General features: G+C 42.1%; 1 non-coding gene across 1 annotated transcript; it reads right to left on the bottom strand.

Annotated features, from left to right (window-relative positions):
• Positions 1–219: 219 nt before the first annotated feature.
• TRNAF-GAA (transfer RNA phenylalanine (anticodon GAA)) lies at positions 220–292 on the bottom strand. Its single transcript has one exon. It is a non-coding gene; the product is annotated as a tRNA-Phe (tRNA).
• Positions 293–17,241: the final 16,949 nt, after the last annotated feature.

The raw sequence follows: 17,241 nt of genomic DNA, 5'->3' as shown, positions 1-17,241 counted from the left end.
AGGCTAGGGGTCGAATCGGATCTGTAGCCACCAGCCTATGCCAGAGCCACAGCAACGCGGAATCCAAGCCACATCTGCAACCCACACCACAGCTCACGGCAATGGGGGATCGTTAACCCACTGAGCAAAGGCAGGGACTGAACCCGCAACCTCATGGTTCCTAGTCGGATTTGTTAACCACTGCGCCATGATGGGAATTCCAAGAAAACTGAGGGTGTTTGCCGAAACCCTGGATCGAACCAGGGTCCTTTAGATCTTCAGTCTAATGCTCTCCCAACTGAGCTATTTCAGCTCCAGCACAGGCCCATTCTAAAGATAAAGTATAATTTAAGATTTTTCACTTATTTATTGCTTTCTGCTCTGGAAAGTACCGTTGGTTGTCATTGACAAAGTCAGTTTGAAGAACTCAATTTCAACCACTAAAGTTAAAAAAAAAAAAAAAACTCAAAAGAATAATTAGCTGTTATTAGAGAAATGCAAATCAAAACTACAATGAGGTACCACCTCACAATGGCCAGAATGATCATCATTAAAAAGTCTACAAATGTGGAGAAAAGGGAGCCCTCCTACACTGTTGGTGGGAATGTAAACTGATGCAGCCACTATGGAAAACAGTATGAAAGCTTCCTCAAAAACTAAATCCCAATCCTGGGCATATATACAGACAAAACTATAATTTGAAAAGATACATGCACCCCTAGGTTCACAGCAGCACTATTCAAAATAGCCTAGTAACAGAAACAACCTAAACGTCCACTGAAGGATGAATTAATAAAGATGTGGTATATATACATATACAGTGGGATATTATTCAGCCCTAAAAAAGAATAAATTAATGCCCTTTGCAGCAACATGGATGGACCTAGAGATTATCACACCAAATGAAGTAAGTCAGACAGAAAAAAAAACACCATATGCTATTACTTACATGTGGAATCTAAAATATGACACAAGTCAACATATCTACAAAACAGAACAGACTCATAGACATATAGAACAGACATGTGGTTACCAAGGGGGAGGGGTAGTGGGGGAAGGATGGATTGAGAGATTAGGATACGAAGATGCAAACTAGTATATACAGAGTAAATAAACAACAAGGTCCTAGGGCATAGCACAGAGAACTATTCAATACCCTGTGATAAACCATAATGAAAAAAATATGAAAAATCACTTTGTTGTACAGCAGAAATTAATACAACATTGTAAATCAACTCTAGTTCAAAAACATTTTTTTAAAAAGAAGAAGAATCAACTGTCCAGATCAGGCCTTCAGAGGCTCTGCCATTAAGCGGATGTTGTGTTTATTGTTGCAAGGGCATCATTCCAAAGTTAGCCTCCGAGCTTAGGCAGCTGGAAACTTTTTTCTTTTTTTCGTAATACCACTGGTCTTAGCACTGAAATCACTACTAAAAGGAAGGGCGTTATGCAAATTAGTATAATTAACTATGTGTTACTAAGGCAATCTTGGATAAGACTTTCCCTTTGTTTCTGCTTTGGAGACTTGGGGTTCCCCAAATTCTCTTGGGTGACACCTGGCACCAGCATTAGAGGGAGGAAAAGAGTTGTTCACATTAAGACAGATCCAGTTTTGGTGTGATCAGCAGCCATGCTCTTCACAGGATTAAGATTTATCCCTTTGATAATATGAAAAACAAGGAAACAAAAGGCACTGCTTAAAAATAATGATTTAGCACAGAACACATTTTGATTTAGTCAACTTTTTTTTTTCCTAAGGAAAAAGTGTGTGGGCTTATCTCTTGAAAATGCCAGCCTGGCTGTGAACACTGGGGAAATTAAAAGACTGAATAGAATGGATTTCTTAGGAAAAATCAGTGTGCGTATGCAGAGGGTTGCATGGCTTATTTATTAAGTTGTGTGCTAGGGGAGGATTATCTGCCTCAGACTTATCTATTACTTTATGGCATTGGTTTTTAAATATAGAGGTTTTCTTGCATTGCACAAAGCCAAGTTCAAATGGAATATAAAACTAAGTAACTTTGGAAGCTTTGACTATGACATAGAAATCAGAAAATCAGAAGGATAAATACTATCTCCACCACCATCCCTTGTCCAGAAAAAGGAACAGCTTTGAAGAACATTCTGTAGCCTTTGACATAGCACCAATTATTCTTTCTTAGAAATAGAGGTCAGTAGAATGTTAATGAAGGTGCCTAAGAGTAATAAGTGCTGCCAAAGAAGGCCGGCAGTCAGTGCGTCTCCAATTACCACTGTGGCCAAAACTACTGTGGCCAAAAAGGACCAAGATAGAGCTGCCTTTTTCATGGGAGGAAGGGATTCGCGATCGGAAATCACATGTTGCAAAAATAACAACTGACAAGATTATGAATATTAGGGCAGCTTCCAGCACAGTTCATGCAAATAATTATGGCTGGAGCCTTGAGGTTGCATGCTGCCAGGTAATAGTACTATTCTGCGTTAATAATGCTTTTTGTTTTTAAATTTGAAAATGATACATAGCTATTAGTCATTTTTCAGAATATTCTGAAAATAAATAGGCTGACTCAATCTATTTATTCTGATTTGATTTGAGAAGGATAAGATGACCCAGTATAGAAAAGTCACACAAAGAATAAAGACAAATACTCACCCCCAAAAATACTTCCTCACAGGCCTGACCAAATTTAGTACTTTTAACCAAATACATGGATCCCTACAAAGAGTCTACAAAATGCTCTGTGATAGCCCTTCAAAATGACTTTATCAAATGAGTGTATTTTTGAACAAAAAAATATGGAAATAGAACTTTAAAAATAGGATTGAGGAGTTCCCCACGTGGCTCAGTGGTTAATGAACCTGAGGATTCCATGAGGATGCAGGTTTGAACCCTGGCCTCACTCAGTGGGTCAAGGATCCAGCGTTGCTGTCAGCAGTGGTGTAGGTTGCAGACGAGGCTCGGAACCTGCGTTGCTGTGGCTCTGGTGTAGGCTGGCAGCTACAGCTCCGATTGGACCCCTAGCCTGGGAACCTTCATATGCCTCAGGTGTGTCCCTGAAAAAGAACAAAAAAAAAAATAGGATTGATTTAGGAGTTCCCATTGTGGTTCACTGGTAATAAACCTGACTAGTGTTCACAGGGTTGTGGATTCAATACCTGGCTCCACTCAGTGGGTTAAGGATCTGGTGTTGCCTTGAGCTACAGCTTGGGTTGCAGATACAGCCCAGATCTGGGGTGGCTGTGGCTTAGGCTGGCAGCTGCAGCTCCCATTTGACCCCTATCCTGGGAATTTTCATACGCCGCAGGTGCGGCCCTAAAAAATAAAATAAAATAAAAATAAAAATTAAATAAATAAATATAGGATGGATTTTGTCCTATTCTGGCCCCCAAAGTTACTCTTGCTTATGCAATAGAATGTCACTATTTCTCCCAAAGTAGCACTTGAAATTTGAGTGTCCTTGAAAGCAAACATTTTGCCTCTTGGCATAATGCAATTGGACAAGATATTTAATCAGAATTTCTTCCTAAATGCATGGGCTACCTGCTATTAGAAAATACTAACTAAAGAAGGAGAGTTTGCACTTTCCATCAAAGAGAATGAATGGCCTCTTATTTCAAAGAAGCAGCCTTTCTTCCACAGACACCACAGTCATATTTGTTTCCTTTTAAGAATCATAGCTCCAACCCGGCACATTATTACAAATATTTTCATGATTGACAGACACTAAGAAACACAAGTGTAACACAACTCATCCCATAACCAAATGCAATATGAGGAGAGTGGATCTTAGAGTGTAGCCAAGTGGTTTGGCTCCCACAACATAATAATTTCATTATAAGGCAGTTTCCCCTAAAAGGCATCAAAATGGCTCTCCAATGAAACTTGACGAGAAGTGGCTTGTCTCTACAATTCCCCAAGTGGTACTCTGACTCATCTCAGGTCCTGGCTTCCATCACTTCTCATTCATGGAGTAAAAATCTTTCCTCCTCTGAGATGACCTTGTATTTCTTGAAGGGTTTTCATCTGGCCAGACTCAGATCATCAGGCTACTCCTGAAACCATATCTGATTTCTGATTTCCATGATGAACAGGAAATGGAAGAAATGCTCACCTTTGACAGATGCACTGGCTAAAAGAGATCTGGCTATTTGCTAATCTTCCTATTTCAAAAGTCTTATTAAAAAAGAACACTGGCCTTCAACAAACCAATCCAATCCTAGAAATAAAATGCCAAAGCCAAGAGTAATTCAGAATCATTTAACATGCTTTTAATTAAATTCTGTCACCAATTTAGAGAGCCATGTCAGTTTAACTACTGTGGTCCAGGATCTCTGATGGTCTGATTTGATAAGCTTCCATCTTGGTCATGGTGAACAATTTGTCCTGAATTTCCTGAGACTTTCTTAAATTTTACACTCAATGAAATTTCCACATCCTCAAAAATCCCCCAGTTTGGGGAAAACTGGTATAGTTTGTCACACTACTTAAATAGCCAACAGACCAAAATCTTTCCCTTTTATTTTTTTATTACTCAATGAATTTATTACCAAAATCTCTTTCTTAAATCTAATTAATCTTATTGAGATGAATTTCCTCTTAGTATCATTCCTACAAGTTCATACCATACTTCTCAATGATGAAAAACAACAGGTATATCAGTTTCCTAGGGTTGATAACAACAAATTACCAAAACGGGGTGACTTTAAACAACAGAAATGTATTCTCTCACTGTTCTGGAGGAGTCAAAAGTTTGAAATCAAGGTGTCAGCAAGGTCATGTTCTCTCCAAAGGCTACAAGGAGTAATTCTTTCTTGTTTCTTCTAGCTCCTAGGGGTCGCTGGCCATCCTGGGTGCTCCTTGGCTTGTGGCAGCATAACTCCAATTTGTGCTTGTCCTCACATGGTCTTTTTCCCTGTGTGTCTATATCTCTTTGTGTCTTTCCTCTTCTTTTAAGGAAATCAGTCATGTTGGATGTAGGGCCCACCCTCATCCAGTATGACATCATTCTAACTCAACGAAGCACATCTACAAAGACCCTATTTCCAAATAAGATCACATTCACAAATACCAGGAATTAGCACTTCAACATATCTTTTAGGAGAACAAAACTTAATCCATCTCCATATATCAGTGGCTCTCAACTATGAACACATATTAGAATCATTTGGGGAATGTTACACACACACACAGACACTCTAATGCCCCTTTCATTCTCTCCATCACAATAAATTAAATTTTAATACCTAAGGGAAGCCTGGGCATCAGTATATTTTAAAGTTCCCTAGCTAATTCTCATATGCACCCACTGTCTATAACCCTCCACAGTTAAAGAGAAGAACCATTAAAATGGCTTTAAGTATGGTCTGCTTTCTCCAAAAATTTTCTTTCAAACCAGTCTAAACTCATCGCAAGTAACTCAAACTCCTGAGTTTTCCTCAGTATTTTGAACTAACAGTAAAAATATATATTTCAATTACACCAAGAAAGCTCCCAACAATTTATCTCACCCAAGAGAAAAAGTACCTGGAAATTTAATCTCCCAAAGTCAACATTTTTTAATGTAAAGTTAATCTAGATATACACTGGACTCTTTTTACTGACCTGAAACTTGTCTTAGAGCAAAAGATTTCCATATTGTTCATTCCAAAGATACTAATAAATATGTCCAACAAGAGAAAACTATAGCCTGTCCAAGACGAGGGTTGACTAAAAACACAAAATTTTTCACAGTAAATGATTTTGGGGGAAATAGCCTTGGTTTCAGACAATTAGGATTTTTTTCCTCTTACTTTCTCATGGCTTTGTTTTTATCCCTCCCTATTTAAACAAACTGGAGTTAGGGAGCCATCTTTTCCCTATTTGTTTTCCCACTGCCATCACCATTTTGGTTTTGAACTTATGTTTTCAACAAACAGCATTTTCTAAAGAATACTTGTGCTGAGATGACCAGCAGTTAGCCTACTGAGATCCTACGGGATGCTGAATGAGCCAAGGCGACAAAGTTGAACAAGTGTTCCTAATTTAAGCAAGTCAAAGCTACTCCATCCCCTACTCATCTTACTTCCTTTCTCTGGGCTCTAAACATCCACATGCCCGCAGTGCATTCATCAAGGCACTTTTCTTTCCTGCCAGATTTGTAAGGGGAAAGATTCACTTCTCCTTCCCAAGGTGTCAGCCTTCGTCGTTATTGATGGCTACAAGCCTACAATTACTTGATGAAGCTAATGGGTAAAAGCACTTAAAAGGCTATGCTTTGTGGTTCCGTTGTCATAATCCATGTAAAACAAACCAGACCCAACACAGCCTGACAAGCTTTCAGCCTGTTATTACTGGGGGCTTATTTAAATTACAGGTTTGATTAAATTTATAATTTAGCCATTGCACTTAGCATGCTTTTCTTTTCTTTTAAAACTAACCCCAAGAGAGACATTTACAAAATTCCTATCTCCAGGCTGTCAGATGAGAAAAATGTCAAGTGGCATGGGTGGCCAGAGGGAGGGGTTGGAAATGTACTTAGAATAGTAAACTTAAAAAAAAAAAAAAATGGAATTTCACAGCTAACTACTTTTTACTGCTTTGTCAATAGATACCACATACATATTCATCCTTCTTTTAACTCCCCTATTAATCCTGCCATAGTGCTGGAAAAAGAGTGCTGTAAAAAAAAAAAGTCCCCATATCATTCCTCCTCCCTTTCTTATCCCTTCTTGATCAGATAAGCTCTTAACAAAGCATGAAGCTTTGCATTAAATTTTAATGTTTTAGCTCAGAAGTAAGGATGCCACTTCAAATGTCCTCCTTTGGAAAAGAATCATATCACCTTGAGAGGTCAGCAACATGTAAATACTCCTAAGACAGGTTAGTTATGTTCCAGACCATTCAAAATGGGCACCATAAAGTGATAATTATTGTCACACTAATGCAATTAGGTTTCTTGCAAGAAAATTACAACTAACATAGGTGTGATGCAGTGATTTTTTTTTTTTTTTTTTTTCTTTTTAGGCTGCATTCTCAGCCTATGGAGGTTCCCAGGCTAGGAGTCGAATCAGAGCTAGAGCTGCTGGCTTACACCACAGCCACAGCAACACCAGATCCTTAACCCACTGATCAAGGCCAGGAATCGAACCTGCAACCTCATGGTTCCTAGTTGGATTCATTTCCTCTGTGCCACAACTGGAACTCCGCATAGCGAATTTTTTAATTCATCTATTCACACAGTAGTTACTTAACACTGACCCAGGGCCACTGTGCTGAGTGCTGGCCATGCAAAGGTGCAGCCTCAGTGAAGAGCAGGGAAGAGGAGCACATCCCTGACTGTGACAAGAGCCTCTGATAAATTCTGTAAGAAGACCATGTAGTTTGCTCAAAAACCCCAGAGAAGGAAGTCCCTATATCTCTGCCTGACTTGGAGATGGCAAGGAGGCCATAAAAGACTTGAAACAGAAGATCATTTTGATATGGATATTTAAGAATGAATTACTGACAAAATTAATCTGCCAAGGACAGATTAATGAAGGACATTCCAAGGAACAGCATGTGCAAAATCTCTGAGCCAGGAAAGGGGAAAGGCCGAAGTGCAGCACTGGGTGCTGCAGAGTGTCTGAAGAGAGGTATAAAATGAAGCAAGAGGTGGTGAAGGCAAGAATCATGTGTCAAAGCAAGCGGTCTGAGCTTCTTCTTCTGAGCCAAAGGTCGTCAGCTGTTGGCTCCCAGACATTTTTAATTGATCCACACATTGTTTTTTAGAACACTGAATTAATCCTTAAAATTGGGAAATTTCTGCCCCTCCCAAAAATATCTGCCTTTTTAAAATACAGACCTTCTGGTGACAATGGGCCTGTAATCCCACATGGACTTAGCTTGATGTGAATAGCAGCTGGCTTCCCCACACAGAGCACTAACTCTTCAGTTTGCCACAGTCCCTGCAATTCCCCATGGTCTTTCCAGTACTAAGATGAGTCTCAGCTGCCTTTATCATTGAACTTAACCTTGTTTCTCTTGTAGGAGGGAAATGTTTCTCTGAACCCATGTCTATCACAGACAGCAGAACAAGAGATGTTGAGGATGGAGTCCCTGCTGTGGCTCAGCAGTAATGAACCCAACCAGTATCCATGAGGATGCAGGTTTAATCTCTGGCCTTGCTCAGTTAGTTAAGGATCCAGCATTGCTGTGAGCTGTGGTGTGGGTCGCAACTTGGATCCTGTGTTGCTGTGGCTGTGGTAAGGGCTGGCGGCTGCAGCTCCCATTCAACCCCTAGCCTGGAAACCTGCCTATGACATGAGTACGGACCTAAAAAGCAAAAAAAAAAAAAAAAAAAAAAGAGAGAGAGAGATGTCAGGGAGACACACAATGGTCTCTTTGTTCATTCATGTTACCTTCCCGGCTTCCAAAGTTCTAAACTTAGGTTTGTAACCCCTTCTCTAGACTGAATCAAAGTAATAAGATGATATAACAATAGTAATTTATAATATTAATATTATTAGCAATAATAATAAGTTGTAGGGCTTGGGAGGGCTTCGGCGTATTATTAACTACTGTTTGGTTTTGTTTTCTTTTGTTTTGTTTTTAGGGCTTCGCCCATGGAATATGGATGTTCCCTGGTTAGAGTTCGAATCAGAGCTACAGCTGCCAGCCTACAGCACAGCCACAGCAACACCAGATCCGAGCCGCCTCTCTGACCTAAACTACAACTCATGGCAATGACAGACCTTTAACCCACTGAGCCAGGCCAGGAATCAAACCTGTGTCCTCTGGGATTCTAGCTGGACTCGTAACTGCTGAGCCACAGCAGGAACTCCTTAACTACTCTTGGACTATAGCATTTGGAATACCTGAATCCTGTCTTGAATTCTCTTCCCGGGGATGTTCCTGATGGAGAAAAACTCCATGAGACAAGATAAAATGGAAAACATAACCCATTTAATGAGTATCGGCTGGACTTGTGCCCTCATTCCATGGCAGAGATTTTTATCACACTGGGCTAAAGTACATGGTTTAGGCCTGACACAGGAAGGCCTTTCCAGGTCTCTTACAGCAAGGCAGGACCCAAGTGATACTGATCATCCTACCAAGTCTTCAGAGGAAGAGAAGCAGTAGGGTGGCCACGTGTGGATGGGGAAGGCAGCCTCCCACTTGGCTTACCACCTGGAACAGGACACAGGACCAAGGAGGCATATTTGCAGGCATGGTCCTATCTATTTATAATGTGAGCCAACCTATGTCCAATGATTTGAGTCCTTCTGTGCCACAGCCTGCAGAAAGAGAAACCTGGTTATAGTGTAAACAGGATGCTTGGGAAGGGGGAGATTGGTGACAAGAACACCACTGAGTACGCAAACCCAAGTGTCTATGCAAGTAATGACACCCACAGCATCAGGTGGGTTGCAAATAATTTGTGTTTAACAAATGATGCAAATACAAGGGTGGGACCCCTAAACTCAGTCCTATCACCCCAGTACCTCTCCTGCACAGTGTATGGGTTACCCCAGCTCAATGTCAGTGCCCCAGACTATAAAGCAGAAAAGTCAGCCAGGTGGGGCAGAAATGGCTCCTTGAGGGAATATCACTCTTTATTGCAACCAGACTTGGCAGAGGTCTCCGAAGCCCACTGGGAGGTGAGACCCTGCACAGGGCACAGTTGAAGGACAAGAAGCACACATTGCCATCGGCGAAAATTCTGTGCTGTCTCTCAGTCATGACAGAGAGGAGAGGCAAGCCCACCAGCAGGAGCTGACTCCCCCAACACAGAGACTCAGTTAATAGAGGGCAGGCTGCATATGTCCCCTGAGGGAGAGGAGACTCCAGTTGAAAACTACAAGCCAATCAAGTTAGAATCTGGCAAAATTTCCCTGAAATGTGTGGCCAGGAAAAAACTACAACTGTCCTGGTGCCATTTGGGAATGACAGTGACATGACTTGACTACCCAAATTCCCATTTCAGGGAGGGGAGGGTTCAGCCAGCAGCAGCAGAAAAGCCCTCTTTTTGATGGCTTAACCAGAGAGTGGTGGAGTTCCCTTGTGGCATGGCGGGTTAAGTATCCGGTGTCATCACTGGAGGGACTTGGGTCACTGCTGTGGCAAGGGTCCCATCCCTGGCCCAGGAACTTCCACATGCTGTAAGCGTAGCCAACAAAAAACAGAGAGGGTGTATGTGCTCCACATCACAGGAAGTCCAGCGTGGGCAGGCAGGGCCTAGGCAGCAGCTGGACCACACGGCCAGGGATATAGGTTCTTTGTTTTTCCACCTCCACCTTCTGCTCCCTGGCTTTATCTTTATGCTGGTCACTTGGTGGCTGCCAGCAAGAGCTGCCGGCTCCTACCACATTCTGGGCCTCAGGTCCACATTCAAAGCAAGAAGAAATCTGTAGAGAGGAGGGAGGATGAAGCAGCTTCTCAAAAACAAGCAGAGACAAAGGAGGCACCTCCAGCAAGCCTTTCATCCTCCCAGATCTACCAAATATTCAGCAACTATACACCGATCCACGCCCTCCTGCAATAGCCAGTATCCTTATAATAAAAGCAACACATTTTCTTCTGTCTTGTTTATATGAGTTCAAGTTCATTTCTGTTACTTGCAAAAAAAAAAAAAACAAACAAAAAACAAAAAACAAAAAAAACAAAACAACCTAATGCATCTGTGAGGTCAGATTCACCTGTTAAATCACACAGATATCTCCGAGTTTATATGGCCTTTCAACTTTATGTTGGAGGCCTGTTTCTCAACATTATGGTTAATGGCTTATACAATAACAACAGAAATGGCAGCTATGATTTATCGAGCTCATTCTAAACTCCAGGCACAGTCTGGGGCATTTTACACTCATTCTTGTCATCCTCACTCAGTCCTGACAAGTAAATGTCCTTGTCCATGAGGCTACTGATGCTCAGAGAAGTAACTTTCCTGAGACTGGTCAGCTTACACTGCAGATAAATCCCTCAGAAAGGACCACCTCAACTGCTTCATCTGTGAGCTGGGATGCCATAATGACAAAACCCCATGGCAGCTGAAGGCACTTCCCCACAGAAGGTTCCTGTGAAAGTGATTATCCATAAAAAGGTCAGGTTAAAATGATTCTGGAAACCACACTTGTAAAAGCTCATTTCAGGAAATAACATACAGTGGAAATAAGATAATAGAGCCTAGAAAGGTTAAAACTGACAATTTCCACCCACAACATCCTTTCCCACAAAGTCCCTGGGGCAGACTTTCCTGTGAAGGATGAACAAGCCTGCACTCTCGACATTATCAGCTCACACAGCAGGTCAGGGCTGACAAGCCTACCCCACAGGGAACTGAGGAACAGAGGAACACTGAGTCAGGAGCACAGAGGTTCCTGCAGGAAATAAGTCAGTTCCATCAAGAATGGAAAGCTAGGAGTCCCCATTGTGTCTCAGTATGTTACGAACCCAACATAGTCTCCATGGGGATGAGGCACATGGAAGTTCCTGGGCTAGAGTGGTAGCTACTGGCCTATGCCACAGACACAGTAATGCCAGATCCGAGCTGCATCTGCCACCTACTTGGCAGCTTGCAGCAACACTGGATCCTCAACCCACTGAACCCACATCCTCATGGATACTAGTTGGGTTTGTTACCTCTGACCCACAATGGGAACTCCCAAAAGGGATCAAAATTAGCAATACTTCCTAAGACATGACAAGGCTTTTCTTTTTTTTTTCCTTTTTAAATATGTTCACAGGCCAGGGGTTGAACTGGCGCTATAGCTACAGGCCTAAGCCACAGCCAGAACAATGCCAGATCCGAGCCGCATTTGCAACCTACACTGCAGCTTGTGGCAACGCCAGATTCTTAACCTACTGAGTGGGGCCAGGGGTTGAACCCACATCCTCACGGACACTATGTCAGGTTCTTAACCGGCTGAGCCACAGTGGAAACTCCAAGAAGGCTTTTCTCATACCAAGTGCATGGCCCACGTCCACTCTGGAAAGCTAACGCAAACACCAGTTTAAGCTTTCATAACAAAGAGCCAAGCATGGGCAGCACACAGCAGCTCTTGCCTGCACTGATGCAAGAGTGTCCTGGTGGAGAGGTGCCCCTCGGAAGCACAGTTTGGTGACAAACTGTGTCTTCCAGACCCCCTGTCTGCCTTACTCTCACCTCCTCAAAACTAGCTCCAACCTCCAATTCCCAAAATAGGATAACATACCAACTGGTCATAATTCCAATTTATTGCTCTCAGGGGAGGAAACATTTTAGGACAAGAGAACATTAACAAAAGACAAAGCTGAAATTTTAAAAAGTCAATGTGTAAACACTCTACTTACCTGCTCCCAATGATAAAACCCATGTTTCCTCTCTGTTGGCCAAGAGCTGTGACCCTAACTTTAAATTTTTTCATCAGGCATTATCTCTGGATCTCTAAGGTTAAGGTCTAGAGATTTGTTTTGCTCTTCATTCTAAACACAAAGAGCATCTGTTGGCTGAAAGAGTCATCCGCTACTGACATCCCACTTGCCCCTCTATTATCAGCCCAAACAGGTGTGCTTGACTGTAACAGGCAGGAAAGGCTCTGTTGTTTGCCCTGCAGCCATCAAAAGGTTCTGCATGAGCTGAGAGGGAGGCCATGGAATGAAGTAAGCCTGTTGGTCTCTGTGTAGGAGTGAACTGGAGGGGGCTGTGCCCATGGAGACAGCAACTACAACAGGAGAACATTTCCACCCTTACAAGGTGGGTGTTCCTGATTCCAGCTGTGCTCTGAATCACAGTGGAAATAAAGTTGAAAAGAGTGATGCTCTGAAGTGGTTTCCTGTGGCTCCTGATGGCAAAAATGATGGGTAAAATGAACCATGGGGCACACATGATTAGCTGCCTAAACAACATCTATTCCTCTTTCTTGCTAATAAAACCTTAGTTTTCATTAGGGTGAACCCAACCAGGGGAATGAATTGTGATGGGTGCAAATCAGTCATGTCCTCCTGTAGCCTGCTTTCCCAGACATTCTTGCATTGAGGGGTAGCCTTATGAGCCAGACCTGGTAATGACCTGTCAAAGGAACCAGGCAGGAGGAGCCTTGGGGGAAAGTTTTACTTTTCTGATAAAGGATTGACATGTTTGGCACTACCCTTTTCTCCCCTAATTTCTACCCACCTTGAACACAGATGCTAAGTCATGAGCTGGAGCATTTTGCTACCATGGGAAAAAAAAAAAAAAAAAAAAAAAAGACCAAGAGAGACTTAGAGATGCCACTCCTAACCACACTGAGTCACTGAGTTAGTAATGTCAGCTTGTTACACGGGGAAAATGAGCCTGTTGTCAGGGGTTCTGTTGTTCACAGTAGAAATCATTCCTGAGTTCAAATATCTACTCAGCCTCAAAAGCTTTGATAGACAAGTAGAGACTGGGGAGGTTTATTTTAAGGAACACCAATGCTTAACCTGTCTTTATGTTTATTTGGGATTCTCCTTATAATAAATTCTTCAATCAGTTTTAAAGATTCACATTAACTTCAGGTCCGTAAGAACCCATTCTCGTGAAGAGCAACCCATAAGGAGATGACAATGGTATTTTACTTTCACAGCCTGAAGACAAAGGAAATCATGTTGGTTACCTGCCTGGACCCACCCTGGTCACATACAGAAGAAAAAAAAAAAAAAAAGGTTTTCACAGCCAGTCCACACCATGGTGTGGCAGGAGACTCAAGTACAGAGGAAAAAGTTATTCTCCAGAGACCAGGAAGTTCCCATTGTGGCTCAGCAGGTTAAGAACCCAACTAGTATCCATGAGGATGGGGGTCTGACCCCTGGCCTTGCTCAGTGGGTTAAGGATCCAGTGTTGCCTGGGAACTTTATGCTGCAAGGTGCGGCCCCAAAATGCAAAACAAACAAACAAATTGAAAAACAAAAACAAAAAACAGAGAGCTGCCAATAAGAAAGTGGATCTTAAAATCATGGTGTCTCATAGAGGGCAGAAAAGCTTGCCTGACTGAATGAAAAGCTGGTATCTTTCAGCAAATGATGAAACTGAGGAAAGACGTTCAGCCACCCAGGACCCGATGATCATTCACAGGCAAGCAAACTGCCCATCCAGTTATAGACAGTCTTGCATCAGCTAAGACAACGATCAACTACCAAGTGGAGGCCCAAATCCCATGGCCTCTCTGAGAGAGGTATCAGAAGAGTTAGATGCTGTGTGCTCTGAAAACCACTGCCAACACATAGTAAATGTTTGTTCAATGTATGCACATTTTTCTGACTTTGAAGAGGGAGAAAGTCCCTGCAAAGTAACACTGGCCTTATTCAAGCTACTACAGGAGATATAAATGAGCTGTTAGAAATGAGAGTTCACACAGACGATGGTGAAATGTCCTGGTTTCTTGGGAAAACCCCAGTGTCAGGGGGCTGAAGGGAAGCCCACGTACTTTATAAATTCAGATCTCCTGGGATTAACGACTTCCCTCCCCGCATACTTAGAGAACTTTCTTCTCAAAGCACCAAACCACTGCTAGTAATCTTTAGAGGCTCCTCATAAGATCTAAGTGGACAAAATCATTCATATTAAAATAGAAAGTTTCTTTTAAAAAATAATTCATATTCCTTCTTAAAAAGAGAGAGACTGTGAATTCCCTAAATGGTGGTTGAGTTTAATGGGTCAGATTCTACCACTGGGGAAACTGACAACAACAAGAAGAGCTAAGATCTACTGAAGGCTCACTATGCACTGGCACTTTGAATAGGTTAGTTCCTTCAATCTTCAAAATGATCGTAGGTGGTTAATTACTACTATTGTTCCTCATTGTAAAGAGAGTAAATCAAGACTTAGCAAGGTTAAGTAACTTTCTTAACATCACACAGCTATTGGGAGTTCCCTTCATGACTCAGCAGTTAACGAACCCAACTACAGTCCATGAGGATGCGTGTTCGATCCCTGGCCTCGCTCAGTGGGTTAAGGATCTGGCATTGCCGTGAGCTATGGTGTAGGTTGCAGACATGGCTCAGATCCTGCGTTGCTGTGGCTGTGGTGTAGGCTGGGAGAGGTAGCTCTGATTCAACTCCTACTCTGGGAACTTCCATTGCTGCAGGTGCAGACCAAAAAAAAGCAAAAAAAAAAAAATCACAACTATTAAGGGGTGGGGCTCAGATTTAGCCCAGACAGTCTAATTCCAGAGCCCATGCTAAAACTCCCTTAAAATTATCCCTAGTTTCTTACAAAAGTCTAGTTACTTCTTGCAAGTTAATGTTGAGATCCCTGGCCAGGGAGTGCCACTGAGCTGTGGTCTGTGTTCAGGTCAGAGAAGGGACTCACTAAGGGCACAGGAAACAATCTAATGAGAGGGCTGGTCAGGGCACACTCACTCTTTCTCCCTCTCTATAACCTTCCTTTCTTCCCAATCTACTCCACACCACTTAACAATTGCTGTTTAAAGAAGCACATTCATTTTACCACGTGTTTCCCTTGGTGTTTTTAGATTTGTTTGTTTGGTTTTTGCTTTCTTTTTTTAGGGTCACACCCATGGAATATGGAAGTTCCCAGGCTAGGGGTCAAATCAGAACTACAGCTGCCAACCACAGCCACAGCCACAACTACAGCTACAGTAACATGGGATCTGAGCCACGTCTGTGACCTACACCACAGCTCACAGCAACACTGGATACTCATGGATACTAGCTGGATTTTGTTTCCTCCAAACCACAATAGGAACTCCTGGGGTTTTAGATTCTTTAGGAACTCTTTCTATCCCTATGAGAGACCCACTTCCAAGTTACTACACAACCCAGAGAGCTAGTCAATCATAGCTAAAATTACCGTTTCCTAGTTTGCTTGCTTATTTTTATCTCCTCCTGCCAGAATACAAAACTCTATGCAGCAAAGATCATTTCAGTCCTTGCCTACCATAGTACCTAACACACAGTTGTTGCTTAATATATATTTGGTGAATGAATGAATAAATGAACAAAAAAGCCACAGAAATTAGCACAGTTATATACTAGGTCCGCCAATTCAGGGTTGCCCAGATAATTGAAATTTTTTCTTCTTCATTATTATTACCATCATGGAAACAGCTGTATATTATTAAGTTGTCTATTAGGTGCCAACAGCATTGGGCATTTTACATACTTATCCCATTTAATCTTCACAAGCCACATGGCAGACATTATTATTCCTGCTTTATAGATGAGGAAGCTGAAGCTTAGAGAAAAGAAGCTGTTTGCCAAAGGTTTCAAACTGCCCTTGAGATAGGGCCTAAATTTCTTAACATGGTTTACATCTTCAGCGTCATCTTTTTTTTTTGGCTCAAACTCCAATGTGATGCTGCATATCAGTTAGAAATGCGGTAGAGAGTGGCTTAAACCCAATTTACTTCTTCACCTAACAAGTCTGCAGGTAGGAAATACATTGCTGCTACAATTACTCCATGATGTCTGCAAGAACCCAAACTCCTTAAGGTCTTCCTCATCACACTCTTCTGACATGCTGTCTTGCTACTTCATGCTGACAAAATGGTAGATGTTCTTGTGAGTATCCTATCGGCATTCAAATCAAGGTGAAGGAAGAAGGGCAAAAATCCATGCCAGCCAAGGTTTCCTCCTCAATCATGAAAACCAAACCTTTCCCAGATTCCCTCCAGCAAACTGTGCTAACAGCTCATCATCCACAACTGTATCACATAGCTATGACTAGCTGTAAGAGAGGCCTCTATGACAGAAAGTGGAAAGGAAAAAAGAAGATAAAAACGGTGCTTAGGTCAGCCAACCAGCAAGGTCTGCCACTCAGCCACCCAGAGCTACTTTCAGATGCACAGTATATCACTGCGCTCTCTTATTTCCAAATCTTGTACCTGTGCTTCCCACTCCTCTCTTAAGCCCAATGTAAGTGTTTCCTCTTCTTTGAAATCTTTGCTGACTTGGAATCTCCCACCACCAAGAGGGGGTAAGCGTCTTCCTATTAGCACCTTAGACTTACCTGCCCTATTTTCTTGTCTGTATTCTCCACTGGACCAAGGAGAGGGTGGTGCCAATCTTTTTTACTGAACCCTTGGCATCTATTCACAATGTCTGGCACAATAAACCTTTACTGAATGAATGAAGTGACAATGCAAGGCAACAAACTCAGGTTGTTCCAATTCCAAAGTCCATGCTCTCTGTTCACTAGATAGCACTGACTCCTGAAAATAAAACCACCTTTTCAAAAATCCATTGAAAACTCTCCAAACTTCCTCTCACATACACTGTGGAATTTTGTCATCATCATCATCATCATCACCATCATCGTTGTCGTCATCGTCATTGTCATCATCACGTTTCCCACTTGCCGTCTAATAGAA

This window comes from Sus scrofa, chromosome 3 (genome assembly GCF_054392235.1).
Source record: "Sus scrofa isolate SSC_HxYL_T2T_F1_AM1 chromosome 3, Sscrofa_HxYL_maternal_Yorkshire_Landrace_v2.0, whole genome shotgun sequence".
Taxonomy (NCBI): Eukaryota; Metazoa; Chordata; class Mammalia; order Artiodactyla; family Suidae; genus Sus; species Sus scrofa.
This window is presented reverse-complemented; position numbering and strand designations above follow the sequence as displayed.